At 42.6% G+C, this 12,897-nt stretch overlaps 1 pseudogene across 1 annotated transcript; it reads left to right on the top strand.

Annotated features, from left to right (window-relative positions):
* The first annotated feature begins 465 nt into the window (after positions 1-465).
* LOC309805309 (ETS domain-containing protein Elk-4-like) lies at positions 466-10,346 on the top strand (annotated as a pseudogene). The gene is made up of 4 exons: positions 466-477; positions 2,492-2,796; positions 8,783-9,863; positions 10,049-10,346. The product of its transcript is annotated as an ETS domain-containing protein Elk-4-like (transcript).
* The last annotated feature ends 2,551 nt before the right edge of the window (positions 10,347-12,897 follow it).

Raw genomic sequence — 12,897 nt, 5'->3', positions numbered from 1 at the left:
TTTGCAAAACACTTATGTGATAACTGGTATACAAAATATCCAGGAAATACTAAAACTCATCAGTAAGAAGATAAATAATCCAATTGAAAATGGGCAAAAGATCTGAACAAACAGCTCCCCAAAAAAGATAGATAGAAGGGAAACAGGAAATATGAAAACATGCTCAATGTCAAATGTCAGTGGGAAATTGCAAATAAAACGAGCTATCACTACACACCTATTTAATGACTAAAATGCAAAACACCAAATGGATGTGAAGGTAATCCTCATTCATTGCTGGGGGGAATGGAACTTGGTACCCCTACAAAGGAAGACAAGAGCTTTCTTTCAAAACAAAATATACTCTTAGTGTGTATATTAAGACCCAGCAATCACACTCCTTGTTATTTGTCCAAATGAGATCAACTCTAATATTCACACAAAACTCATACACAAATACCTGTAGGGGCTTTATTCATAACTGGCATGAGTCAACAGGTAAGCAAGATATCTTGCAAGAGTAAAATAATCAGTGGTATATCCATATGATGAAACAGTGTTCACTAATAAAAAGGAATAAAGTATCAAGCTATGAAAACACATGAAGCAAAGCTCAAAAGTATATTGCTACTGGAAAGAAGCCAATTTGGCAAAGCTATATATTGTATGATTCCAAGTATAGGAGGGTCTTCAAGTACTTCCCCTCCCAGGCTCAAAGGGGTCCTTAGCCTGAAGACACTGACCTCAGGCTCTGCTCCCAACTACAGGTGCTCTCCACCACCACTGATACTTTAAATACAAAAACCCTGTTTGAACAATTCAGCAAAATCACTCAAATCCAGTGTTTATGTGGAAATGAGAGAAGAAAATTATAAGCCACTTCTACTAGTTAACCAGGAAACCCCAAATATTTATTCCTTTTCAGAAAAAAATGTCAATCACTTCCAAGCCAATTTCATTTACTACATAATTAATCATGCTTGAATACTTCTCCTCTACAAGTCTAAATCTTGGAACTTCATTTGAAATCCACCAAAAGTAAAGGAGAGGCCACAAAAGCTTAACCACACTCCCTCAGGGATTGAAAAAAAGCAAAAAATTCTTAACAAATGGAATGTAATACTGGAATTTTTTTTCCCCGGAAATTCACCTCTTACCTCTTTGGAAATATTTTATATGGCCTTTGAAGCTCTATTTTACACTATTGAAGAAAGAAACTTAAATAAGTGAGTAAATCTTTTGAAGGGAACTAACCTAGGGATGGGCAGGGTAGATCGTCCATAAAAGTTCAAAAAAAACCTCCACGAAAGGACTTCCTATAGGATATCTGTTCCCAGTAAAAAATCAGAAGAAAGGACTTCATACAACCTACTTCCAAGTGGTCATTGTCGGCTTCTGCTCATGTAAAATATCCACAGGCCACCCCCCACCCCTCCCAAAAAATACCATCCACGTCAATACAGAAATAGGATAAACAATTAAAATATTTGTTTGAAATGCACTGCGGAGACGAATAGATGATAGGTAATTTGAATCGGAGAGGCAAAATTGACTTTGGGATTGAGGGGAGCGATATGGAAATTTAATGATTTATTGCCAGCCCTACAAAGAGCTCCTCTGGGGGGCTAAGGTCTTTGAAATTCTGCTTCCCAAACATCTGGAAAACTCAAGAGAAAAAATGAAACCGTGTAAGTCAGATGGGACTTGAACCCACGTGCCGGGACTCGAACCCTGCCTAAACCCAGATTGGGACTTGAACCTATGGTCTTTTAATTAGAATCACTCACCTGGTGTTGGACTTACTGAGGCTCGGGTTCTTTGTGTCACAGCGCAGAAGGAATTCAGCAAGAGGCAAAGAGATAGGCAAGATGTAGATTAATATAGGACGCTTGCAAGAGATGCAAGCAGGCAGGGGGGGCTCTGCCCTGAGGATTAAGTGGGCTATATTTTTATAGTCAAAGGAAAGTGGGGAAGGGGAAAAAGACTGCCTTCTTCCTCATTCTTCGAGTAGACGTCAGGCTTAGGTCACTAGCTCCTCCTTCGTATGGCACAGGAGAGTGTCTGACCCTATGAGGTCAAACTAGGACTGTCACAGAGCTTATTCAAATCAGAAGAAGGGTGGTAACGTACACTAAAGTATGTTGAATCATCTCAGGTCTCCATATAATGAGGGTCTCCTACTTTGGAATGTCACCTTTCCCTTAAATTCCTGTCCTTGGTGTTAAGGATCATTATCTTGCTGAACTCGACCAGCAGAATGCAGGCCTCATTTTTTCTTTCACTTAATGACCTGGGGCATATCTCATGCTTTTATTTATGGCTTTATACTTAAGGAAGCCTGCTTGGTTCCACGACATTTCCGATAGCTTTCTTGAGCGATCAGTAAGTTACAGTGGTCTCCCAAAGTTCCCTAGATTTCCCTCTCTGTTTACAATCCCCTACTGGGACTTCTACAACTACCAGTGTAACTGTCCTATTCTATCCCTATCAAAACGGGTGCCCCCTGGGGCAGAAAGGAAAGGCTGAGACCCCTCAGACCACAGCTAATCCCACGACCGAACCCTGGAAAACAAGTCCCGATTGTCACCTGAAGACCGTGCCTGAGGTCACCACACAATCTGGGGGGAGAAGAGGGGCTGCGGACGCAGAGCAGCCGGGTGAGGCTCCGGGGCCAAAGTTCCAGCAGCGAAGTGACCGGACAGGACGCCCGGGGTCCGAGCTGCCGGGCCAACCCCGCCACTGGGACCCGGAAGAGACTGAGGTCCGAGCAGCGCCCCAGACCCCCGCGTATCCGCAGACTCCGGAGTTGACCGCGAGGTGACCGGGTCAAAAGATGGCCAGTTTCGGCCGGTTGCGACCAGTCACTTCGCAGCGTCCACAGCCCGGCTCAGCACACTCACCATTTCGAGGTTTCCTGGGTCTGAGTCCCTCCTAACGACTCCAAGGACTAGTGCAGAACACAGGGCAACAGAAGGTACGTGAGAATTAACAGGTTAGTGAACAGGGAAAGACACGCGACCCCCGCCGCCGTAGGAGAAGGTAAGACGTCCACGCCTGAGCGGGGGACCGCCCCGCCCATCTGCCTCAGCGGCCGCCTGGTTGGACAGATCTCAATACCCCGCCCCCTAGTGCCCGAATGACAACCTGTGGGATGGGACCTGTCCCCGCCTGGCACGTTTGCTTGGTAAAACAACATTTCCTGGCCTGGGATTGTCTCAGATGTCTTCCGCAGCTCCTCCTGCACTGGGATTCCTGATTCTGTTTCAAGATGCAGCAAGTACAGATAAGAGGATGGCCCAGGCCAGCCCTGCCTGGAACAAGAGGGTCTTATGTCCTCCAGGGGTCAAGGGCTTGGTGTAAGGTAGTGTGGCCAGGCACGGAACTGTGCTTCTTGTTAAGAAACGCAGACACTTAAATGTGAATTCACCATCTGTAATAAAGGGGTTGACTCCATTTTCATCTTTCGTCCTTGACAGCGCTGGGCATTCCACCAATCCCTGCCCCATTCCCACTTATTAGGTACTTAGCCAAAGAATCCCAGAGCACTTGGCTCTGGTAGGAAATTTGAATCAGTCAGCCTAGCTGGGTGCCAGGACAAATCTCAGTTAAACCACAGGCTATGATGTGTGTTCATTAACTTCTCAGGTGTACATTTTACACAGGTAGGAAATTTTATAAATAAATTAATTAATTGCTAATTTGTATTGGACTATAGCTGATCCACAATGCTGTAGTAGCCTCAGGTGCACAGCAAGGTGAATCAGCCACACATATACATACACCAACTCTTTTCTTAGATTCCCCTCCTATATGGGCCATGACAGAGTATTGAGTAGAGTTCCCTGCCTCTACCTCTACATCCTCTACCTCTGTCCTGCAAACAAGTTCATTTGCACCCCCTTTCTAGACTCCATATATAAGCAACATCACATGACATCCAACCTTCTCTGTCTGACCCACAGCACTCAGCACAACCTCCAAGTCCATCCATGTCGCTGCAAATGGCATTATTTTGTTCTTTTGTATGGCTGAGTAATATTCCACTGTATTTATGTACCATATCTTCTTTATCCATTCCTCTGTTGATGGACATTTAGGTTTCTTCCAAGTCCCGGCTATTATAAATGTAAATAATGCTGCAATGAACATTGGGGTGCATGTATCTTTTCGAATTATGGTTTTCTCTGGATATATGCCTAGGAGTGGAATTGCTGGGTCATATGGTAGTTCTATTTTTAGTTTTTAAGGAACTTCCATACTGTTCTCCATAGTGGCTGTATCAATTTACATTCTCACCAACAGTGTAGGGGGTGTTCCCTTTTATCCACACCCTCTCCAGCATTTACTGTTTGTAGATTTTTTGATGATGGGCATTCTGACCCCTGTGAGGTGATACCTCCTTGTAGTTTTAATTTGCATTTCTCTAATAATTAGTGATGTGGAGCATCTTTTCATGTGCTTTTTGGCCAACTGTATGTCTTCTTTGGAGAAATGTCTATTTAGATCTTCCTCCCTTTTTTTTTTTTTTTTTTTTTTTTTGCTGTACGCGGGCCTCTCACTGCTGTGGCCTCTCCTGTTGCAGAGCACAGGCTCCGGACACACAGGCTCCGCGGCCATGGCTCGCGGGCCCAGCCGCTCCGCGGCATGTGGGATCTTCCGGGATCGGGGCACGAACCCGTGTCCCCTGCATCGGCAGGCGGACTCTCAACCACTGCGCCACTAGGGAAGCCCTTCCTCCCATTTTTTGATTGAGTTTTTTTTGATATTGAGCTGTACGTGCTGTTTGTATATTTGGGAGATTAATCCCTTGTCAGTTGCTTCATTTGCAAATCTTTTCACCCATTCTGAAGGTTATATTTTGTGTTTGTTTATGGTTTCCTTTGCTGTGCAAAACTTTTAAGTTTAACTAGATCCCATTTGTTTATTTTTGTTTTTATTTTCATTACTCTAGGAGGTGGATCAAAAGAGATCTTGCTAGGATTTATGTCAAAAAGTGTTCTGCCTATGAGTTTTATAGTATCCGGCCTTACCTTTAGGTCTTTCATCCATTTTGAGTTTGTTTTTATGTATGGTGCTAGGGAGTGTTCTAATTTCATTCTTTTAGATAATTTGGACAATTAATAATTTTGTGCTTCAAAGGAAACTATCTATATAGTGGAAATATCCTTTGGAATCCTTGTGTGATATTGCTTGGAATATAAAATTGTATTGATGGTATGAAAAAAATGGCAATTTCTCAAAAAATTGCAAACTGAGTCACTATCTGATGTAGCAATCCTACTTCTGTCAATTGAAGTAGAATTGAAAGCAGTGACTCAAACAGATATGTTGAAACAGATATATATGTTCATTTCACATTATTCATAGTAGCCATAGGTGGAAGCAACTCAAGTGTCCATCAACAGTTGAATAAACAAAAAATATACGGTGCATACATACATCAGAGTATTATTTAGCTTTAAAAAGAAAGCAAATTTTACTCTTGCTACAACATAGATGAACCTTAGGACATTATGCTAGCTGAAATTAGCCTGACAAAAAAGGTCAAACACTGTATGATTCCATTGGTATGAGGTACCTACAGTAGCTAAATTCCTAGAGACAAAAAGTAGAATGGTTTTCTCCATTGTATATATGTACCACATCTTCTGTATCCATTCACCTGTCGATGGACTTTTAGGTTGCTTCCATGTCATGGCTATTGTAAACAGCACTGCAGTGACCATTGGGGTGCACATGTCCTTTCAAACCATGGTTTTCTCTGGATATATGCCCAGGAGTGCGATTGCTGGACCATATTGTAGCTATGTTTTTAGTTTTTTAAGGAACCTCCATACATACTGTTTTCCATAACGGGTACAGCAATTTACATTCCCACCAACAACCCCTTTTCTCCCCACCCTCTCCATCATTTATTGTTTTTTTGTTTTTGTTTGGTTTTTTCCTCTAATGATGGAATACTCTCAAAGGGGAGAGCTTAAAGCACCTTGTGAATTATTTATTTTATTTATTTATTTTTTCAAATTATTTTCCCATTTAGGTTGTTACATAATATTGAGCAGAGTTCCCTGTGCTATACAGTAGGTCCTTGTTGGTCATCCATTTTATTTATTTATTTTCCAAATATTTATTTATTTGTCTGTGCCTGGTCTTAGTTGTGGCATGCGGGATCTTCAGTTCTGGCATGCGGAATTTTTAGGTGTGGCATGTGAACTCTTAGTTGCAGCATGTGGGATCTAGTTCCCTGACCAGGGATCAAACCCAGGCTTCTTGCACTGGGAGTGTGGAATCTTAGCCACTGGACCACCAGGGAAGTCCCTGGTTATCCATTTTAAATATAGTAGTGTGTACATGTAAATCCCAAACTCCCTAAGTATCCCTCCCCCTCTCCCCTCTGGTAACCATAAGTTTGTTCTCTAAGTTTGTGATTCTGTTTCTGTTTTGTAAATTAGTTCATTTGTATCTTTTTTTTTTTTAGATTCCACATATAAGTGATATCATACGATATTTGTCTTCCTCTGACTTACTTCACTCATTATGACATCTAGGTCCATCCATGTTGCTACAAATGGCATTATTTCATTCTTTTTAATGGCTGAGTAATATTCCATTGTATATATGTACCACTTCTTTTTACCCATTCATCTGTCACCCATCATTTATTGTCTGTAGACTTTCTGATGGTGGCCATTCTGACTGGTGTGAGGTGATATCTCACTGTAGTTTTGATTTGCATTTCTCTAATAATTAGCGATGTTAAGCATTTTTTCACATGTCTCTTGGCCATCTGTATGTCTTCTTTGGAGAATTGTCTATTTAGGTCTTCTGCCCATTTTTTGATTAGGTTGTTTGTTTTTTTAATATTGAGCTGCATGAGCTGTTTGTAGATTTTGGAGATTAATTCCTTTTCGGTCACATCATTTGCAAATATTTTCTCCTATTCTGTGGATTGTCTTTTTGTTTTGTTTATGGTTTCTTTGCTGTGCAAAACTCTTTGCTTACTATAGCCCTCCCAACTTCCTTTCCCCTTCTTTAAAAGAATGCTCCTCTCCTTGCTGCAGGGGAACTTGCATGCCAAGGTTGCTGACCCCAAATTACAATTCTTTGCTAATCCTGGATAAACACATATTTTGCTGGAGAAATAATTGGCATCCTATTTGTTTATGTCAACATGGGTATAGAGTTTAGTTTTGAAAGATGAAAATAGTTCTGCAGATTGGTTTCCCAATGTCAATGTATTTCGTACTACTGAACTATACACTTAAAATGGTGAAAATTTAAATTTTATGGTATGTGTATATTATCAAAATTAAAAGTAAACTTTTAAGGGAAGACAGTGAACACAACCCTTAGAATGGAAGAAAATTTTGCAAATCATATATTTAAAAAAGAACTTATACTGAAAATATCTAGAGACTTCTTATAAGTTAGTTATAAAAAGTCAATTAACTCAATATTAAATGTGACAAGCATCTGAAGTCACATTTTTCCAAATATACAAATGATCAAGGGCATATGAAAAGATTCTGGCCATTATTAGTCATCAAGGAGATGCAAGTCAAAACCACAATGAGATTCCATGTCACAAAAACTAGGATGGCTAAAATCAAAAAGTGAGGTAATAAGTTTTATCCAGGATAGATGGAGAAATTTGAACTCTCATACAGGTTGGAATGAAGACAAAATAGCGAAGCCACTCTGGAAAAAGTTCTGGGAGTTCCTCAAATATTAAACCTAGAGTTATCATATGACCCATCAATCCCACTCCTAGATATGCCCAAGAATATGAAAATACATGTTTGGCCAAACTTATACATGAATTTTAGAGTAATGTGATTCATAGTAGCCAAAAGGTAGAAACATCTAAAGTTCCATTAACAGATGAATAGGTAAACAATGTGTTTTACCCAATCAATAAAATGTTATTCTGATGTAAAATGAAGGAAATATTGATTTATAATTTTCCCTTGAAAAAAATCATGCTGAGTCAATCAAAAGACCATATACTATAGATTTCTTTTCATATGAAAGACCAGGATGGAGAAAAAGAAAGCAGATTAGTGGTTTTCTAAGGCTGGGAATTGGAGGAGGAAGATGGGAAGATCAGCGGTGACAGCTAAAGAGTAGAAGAGTTTCTTTTTGAAGTGAGAAAATCTTCAAAAATTGACTGTGGTGATGAATGTATGTATCTACAAATATACTAAAAGCATGAAAATGTATACTTAATGGGTGCCTTCCACAGTATGTGCCATACATTTCAATAAAGTTGTTCAAATAAATCAATGCATGAAGTGTTTTGCAATGTAAGAGTTTTGCAATGCAGTCTCCTGGGAGTATAATAATTTCCAGGTTAATTAATATCCATCACTTCACTTAGCTATCTTTTTTTTTTTTTTTAATTTCGCTGTGCTGGGTCTTAGTTGCAGCACGTGGGATCTTCCATCTTCCTTGCAGCATGGGGGCTCTTTTATTTCCAGCATGCAAACTCTTAGTTGTGGCATGTGGTATCTCTTTCCCTGACCAGGGATGGAAGCCGGGCACCTGCGTTGGGAGTGCGGAGTTTTACCACTGGACCACCAGGGAAGTCCCAATTATCTTTATTTTTGTTTGTGTGGTCGGAATGCTTAAGATCCACTCTCTTAGCAGGCATGGAGCGACTGGCAGGCCCAGCTGCTGCAATGAATGGCTTGGCTGCCGCCGCCTTCTCCGGCTCCGCCACAGGGGTCACAGTGGGCACGGTGCTGTCCTCGAGTTTCCAGCATGAGGAGGTGGCCGGTGGAGAGAGGCATCATGTTTGAGGCAGAGACCCTAAGGCAGCCTCACAAGTGGCCTCGTTCATTGCTCTTAACAATGCCATCACCCTGTGGCAGTTCCTCCTTCAGCTCCTAAAGGAGCCTCAGAACGATCATATGATCTGCTGGACTTCTAATGACGGGGAGTTTCAAGCATTTGCAGGCAGAAGAGGTGGCTCGGCTCTGAAGGATTCAAAAGAACAAGGCTAACATGAATTATGACAAACACAGCCGATCCCTCAGATACTATTATATGAAGAATATCATTGAAAACTTGAGGGGTCAGAAGTTTGTGTACAAGTTTGTCTCGCATCCAGAGATTTTGAACACGGTTCCTATGCCAGTGGGCAGGCTTGAGGGAGACTGAAGCTTTACGCATCAGTGAAGTCAGCAGCGAGAGATCCAAAGATGAGGAGAATGGAGGGAAAAAGAAGCCACCGCAGCCTCGTGCCAAGATCCCTAGCTGCAGTGACTACAGATACTCTGGCTTATATTCTTCATTTACCCTCAGATCTTTGAACTCCTCCAACAGGTAGCTTTTCAAATCTATTAAAGGTTGAGAATCCGCTGAGAAATTGGCAGAGAAAAAAAATCCCCTCAGGAGCCAACACCATCTGTTACCAAATTTGTAACATCTTCCAAAAAGCCACCAGTTGAACTTCTTGCTGCCACCAGTTCAACTGACCCAAGTATTTCTCCATCTTCCAAAGAAACTACCCAAACGCTGGAGACTTTGGCTTCCCCCAAACTGCCTTCGCTAGAAGCACCAACTTCTGCATCCAGTGCAACTGCCGCTTTTACCACCACACCTCCTATTTCGTCCATTTGCCCTTTTCAGGAACCTCCTAGAACACCTTCACGCCCACTGAGTTCCAACCCAGACATAGACCAGACATGGACGCAGACACGGAGCCTAAAGACCAGGATTCAGCTTTGCCAGAAAAAGACAAGTAATTCATCAAGGTCCAAGAAACCCAAAGGGTTAGAGCTAGCACCAACCATCATGATCACAGGCAGTGATCCAAGCCCACTGATTATTAAGCTAGCATTATTTTCACAGACACCCCTCTTTTTTTTTTTTTTTTTTTTGTGGTATGCGGGCCTCTCACTGTTGTGGCCTCCCCCGTTGCGGAGCACAGGCTCCGGACGCGCAGGCCCAGCGGCCATGGCTCACGGGCCCAGCCGCTCCGCGGCATATGGGATCCTCCCAGACCAGGGCACGAACCCGTATCCCCTGCATCGGCAGGCGGACTCTCAACCACTGCGCCACCAGGGAGGCCCCAGACACCCCTCTTGACTCTGAGTCCCTTGGTCTCCAGTATCCACTTTTGGAGTACTCTCAGCCCTGTTGCTCCCCTAAGTCCAGCCAGACTGCAAGGTACTAACACACTTTTCCAGTTTCCTTCTGTGCTGAACAGTCATGGGCTCTTCACTCTGTCTAGCCTGTATGGACCTTCCACCCCTGGCCCATTTTCCACAGATCTACAGAAAACAACCTATGCATTTGTGGAATGGGAGAAACAAGGAATAAACAGAGAGACATTGAACATGAATATATTTAAAGTGTGCGATTGATACTTCCACAATGATGATAAGTCTATTGTGATTTCTGTCACTCCCCATTAAAATGCTTTTTTTAGGGTTCCCTTAAAAAAAAAGAACCTCTCTTCATAACTTTCAATTATACAATACAGTATAAGTGTATCAGATCATCATGTTGTCATCTTTAAATGCAGTTTTATTAGTTAGTTATACTTCAATAAACCTGAGGGGAGGCAGGAAGACGTTTAAGGTATTTTCCAATTTTCAGTACAACTTATTGTTTTTCTTCTATCAGTGGAAATGGGAATACAATTGCCTTGAATACTGACATTTCAAGGTTTTCTAGGCACACAGGGAACACTGATCTAAAATAAATTTCCTTCCAGTGTAAAATGTACAGCTGAAAAGTTAATGCACACATCTCACAGCCTGTGGTTTGACTGAGATTTGTCCTGGCACCCAGCTAGGACTGAGTGATTCAGACCTCCTACCAAAGCCAAGTGCTCTGGGATTCTTTAGCTTAAGTACCGAATGAGTGGGGATGGGGAGGGATGGGTGGAAGGCTCAGCGCTGTCAAGGCGCAAAGATGAAACTGGAGCCAGCCTCGTCGTTACAAACGGTGAGTTCACATCTAAGTGTCTGCCTTTCTTAACAAGAAGCACAGTTCCATGCCAGGCAATCCCAGGCCAGGGAAAAGTTCTGTTACAAACCTTAAGTGCCAGGCGGGGACAGATTCAATCCCAGCGGCGCTAAGTGATTCTGCTGAGTCAGGCTTCCTCTCGCAGGTTGTCACTCAGGCACGAGAGGGCGGGGTATTGGGAATCTGTCCAAGCGGGAGGGCGCTGAGGCAGGTGGGTGGGGCGATGCTCCGCACAGGCGTGGATGTCCTTTTTTTCTCCAATTGCGCCTAGACAGAACTTTTCCCTGGCCTCGGATTGCCTGTGATAAGAGGATGGCCCAGGCCAGTCCTGCCTGGAAGAAGAGGGTCTTATGTCCTCCAGGGATCAAGGGCTTGGTGTAAGGCTGTGTGGCCAGGCATGAAACTGACCCGCAGAATAGCTCTTAGTAGGGCTGGCGAGAACTCATGAAATTTCCAGAGCGCTCCCCGCCTTCCCAAAGTCAGTTTCCCCTCTCCGATTCACATCATCTATCAACTATTCGTCTCCCGTGGTGTATTTTAAACACACCCAGTATTTTAATTGTTTATCCTATTTGCGCAGAGTCGTGGATTGCATTGGGGAGAAGGGCGGTCTGTGGATGTTTTACACGAGCGGAAAGCCGAGAATAACCACTTGGAAGTACGTGTATGAAATCCCTTCTCCTCCCAATTTTTTCTTCTTGGAAGAGACATCCTATGGGAAATCATTTTGTGGAGGGTTTTTTTTTTTTTTCAAACTTTTCTGGACGAGCTAACCTGTGACCACTGCCCATCTCTGGGTTAGTGCCCTTCAAAAGATTTACTCACTTATTTAAACTTCTTTTTTCAATAGTGTAAAATGTACTTAATTAATAGAGCCTGAAAGCCCGTATGAAATATTTTCAAACAGGCAAGAAGGGTAAATTTCAGGGGGAAAAAAAAATCCAGTGTTACATTCCAGTTGTTAAGCATTTTTATTTCACAGGCTTCCCTGGTGGCGCAGTGGTTAAGAATCCATCTGCCAATGCAGGGGACATGGGTTCAAGCCCTGGTCCAGGAAAATCCCACATGCCGTGGGGCAACGAAGCCCGTGCACCACAACTACTGAGCCTGTGCTCTAGAGCCCACGAGCACAACTACTGAGCCCACGTGCCACAACTACTGAAGCCTGTGCACCTAGAGCCCGGGCTCCGCAGCAAGAGAAGCCACCACCATAAGAAGCCTGCGCACTGCAACGAAGAGTAGCCCCCGCTCGCCGCAACTAGAGAAAGCCCGCGCGCAGCCACGAAGACCCAATGCAGCCTAAATAAATAAATAAATAAATAAAAGGAATTTTTATTTCACTTTTTTTCATTTCCTAGTGAGTATGGTAAGTTCTTTTAGACTCTCCTTTACTTTTGGTTGATTTCAAATGAAATGCCAGGATTTAGACTTGGCGACAAAAAGTATTCAAGTGTGATTACTTACGTACTAATTAAACTTGCCTTGGAATTAATTGACTGACCTTTTTTTTTCTGAAAGGAATAGATACTTGGGGTATTCTGGGTGAACTAGTAAAAGTGGCTGAGAATTTTCTTCTCTCATTTCCACGTACACACTGGGTTTGAGTGATTTTGCTGAATTGTCCAGACAGGGTTTGTGTATTTAAATGATCACTGGTGCTTACCGTATTTAAAGACTTATTCTACTATCACCACACTAATTTTAAGACATTTCCATCACTCCCAAAATGAACTTCATGTCCATTAGCAGTAACTCTCCCTTCTCATTCCCGAGGCCTAGGAAATCACTAATCTATTTTCTGATTCTATATATTTGCCTTGCTGGGTATCTCACATAAAATATCAGTGGTGGTCGAGAGCGCCTGTAGTGGAGAGCAGAGCCTGAAGTTTGTGTCCTCAAACTAAGGCCCCCTTTGAGCCTGCACAGGGAAGTGGATCTTCCTGG

The sequence above is a fragment of the Mesoplodon mirus genome (genome assembly GCF_964341445.2).
Source record: "Mesoplodon mirus genome assembly, chromosome: 5".
Taxonomy (NCBI): Eukaryota; Metazoa; Chordata; class Mammalia; order Artiodactyla; family Ziphiidae; genus Mesoplodon; species Mesoplodon mirus.
This window is presented reverse-complemented; position numbering and strand designations above follow the sequence as displayed.